At 39.6% G+C, this 2,312-nt stretch overlaps 1 pseudogene; it reads right to left on the bottom strand.

Annotated features, from left to right (window-relative positions):
- The window catches only part of LOC118334005, a 6,976-nt pseudogene that overhangs the window by 3,554 nt on the left and 1,110 nt on the right, over positions 1 to 2,312 (bottom strand).

Here is a 2,312-nt window from a genome sequence, read left to right on the forward strand (position 1 = left end):
ACACTAGTGCTTCCTGACAGGAGGTCTGCGACTTCAGAGGTAAGACGTGTTTAAATTAAAATTTTTAGGCTGGTGTTCAAAATCCCATTAATAGAAACAGAAATGACCCAACATCTCAGTGACAGGTAACTTTCTCTGAATCAGAACAAATACAATAAGCTTTTGCTAATTCAACCTTGTTCCAACAATGGCTGCCAATTTTTAAAATATATTACTTCTGTCTTTGTATTTATCTATTTAACACATCTCCTCTTGCTAGCTATGCCGTGCGGGTTTTTGTACTGAGGAAGTGAACATGTTTTTGACGTCCTTGTGTTCACTTTCAAATATATACTGTACAAAAGAAATGTACAATATCGTGAGTAAGTGTGAGGTGAATAACTTAAGTTTAGGTGACTAGTGAAATGCCTTTTATGTACATTGTTTGGCTGGAAGATTATATTGTCAGTAGCAGTTGAGATAAATCTGTGTTTGTGGAAGAATCGCATGGTGGCACTAAACAACCACAAATACGCATCACATCGGTTCACAGTACATTAGGTCTGTGAGACTGCCTTTGAATCATTCAGGAGGGCAGACTCTCATCCTCCGAATGTACATTTCTTTGAACAGTTTTCTCCTTCATACCGAGCGCATTGTTAGACGTGGGTTTTCTTTCCCTCAATCGATGGATATATAAACAGCCTGCAGATTATTTGGTATTTTCTAGATTTATCCATAGGCAGCAGACAATGGAACAAAGAGGACAGGATTCCTGGCGACAAGGAAGGAAATGGGTCGCCGTTGTGCTGGCTTGGAGTTTAATTTTTGGCAAGGCATCGGGACAAATAAGATATTCTATATCAGAAGAGATTAAAGAAGGGACTGCTGTTGGAAATATAGCAAAGGATCTGGGAATAGATCCAAATATAATAAAAACAAGGGGGTTTCGTATTGTTTCTGGATCCACTGAGCCCCTTTTCCAGGTAAACGAAAATGATGGCATTTTATACGTAAATCGTAATATTGACCGAGAGGAAATATGCCAGCGGACCAATGTATGTTTGATAAACCTTAAAACCGTACTAGAGAACCCACTGGAGATACATTATGTTGCAGTAGAAGTGTTAGACGTGAATGACCATTCGCCCTCTTTCCCGGAGAACAACAAAAGGCTAGAGATTTCAGAATCCACTCTACCAGGAACCAGATTCCAGTTGCATGCTGCCCTCGATCCAGATGGTGGTGTGAATTCCGTTCAACAGTATAAACTGAGTCCAAATAATAATTTTCGACTGGAAGTGAAAGATCGTGGGAAAGATGGCAAAGTGCCTATTTTACAATTACAAAGCCCATTAGACAGAGAGGTCTCTAGCAGCCATAGACTACTGCTTACAGCCCTGGATGGGGGTAAACCTCCTAAAACCGGTACCATGGAGATATTTATAGACGTTTTAGATGTGAATGACAATGCGCCAGTTTTTACAAAAGATATATATTCTGCGGAGATAAATGAGAATTCACCAATTGGAACAACAGTGATACGAGTAAATGCCACCGATATGGACGACGGTTTAAATGGAGATGTTAGCTATTCCTTTGGTAATGTAAACAATAAGGTGCGGGGGCTTTTCGATATTGACCCTAGCACGGGTGAAATAACTGTGAAAGGACAATTAGACTACGAAGTGGATGACAGTTACGAGATAGATATCCAAGCGTCTGACAGCGGTGCTATTTCATTTAGAACGGATAAAAGTGTTACTGTACATATCAAAGACATAAATGACAATGCACCTGTAATTGAGGTAACGTCACTGTCTAACAAAATTTCAGAGGATTCTAGACCTGGAACGACAGTAGCACTTATCAGCATTACCGATTTGGACTCTGGAGTGAATGGAAAAGTTATCAGCTTTGTTAAAGACGATGTCCCTTTCACACTATCGCCTTCAATACAGGACAACATGTACGCGGTCGTGACAAAGTCACAGCTTGACAGGGAAAATAAATCAATTTATGATGTGACAGTAATCGCGAAAGATGCGGGTGAACCAGCATTAACATCTGAAAAAACCTTGAGAGTTGTTGTATCTGACGTAAACGATAACAGTCCAGAATTTTCAATGAGCCGATATAATTTTTATGTCACTGAGAATAACCCCCCGGGAGCGTCGGTATTGTCTTTAATCGCGTCTGATCGTGATGAGGGAGATAATGCTCTTATTACCTATCATATACTCAGAGATGGAGGTTATGAAAATAAAGTGACAACATTTCTTAACATCAACTCTGAAAATGGAGATATTTTGGCGCTAAAAAGTTTTGATTTT

Source organism: Morone saxatilis, unplaced genomic scaffold (assembly GCF_004916995.1).
Source record: "Morone saxatilis isolate NCDOM2014 unplaced genomic scaffold, NCSU_SB_2.0 Contig22, whole genome shotgun sequence".
In the NCBI taxonomy this organism is placed as follows: Eukaryota; Metazoa; Chordata; class Actinopteri; family Moronidae; genus Morone; species Morone saxatilis.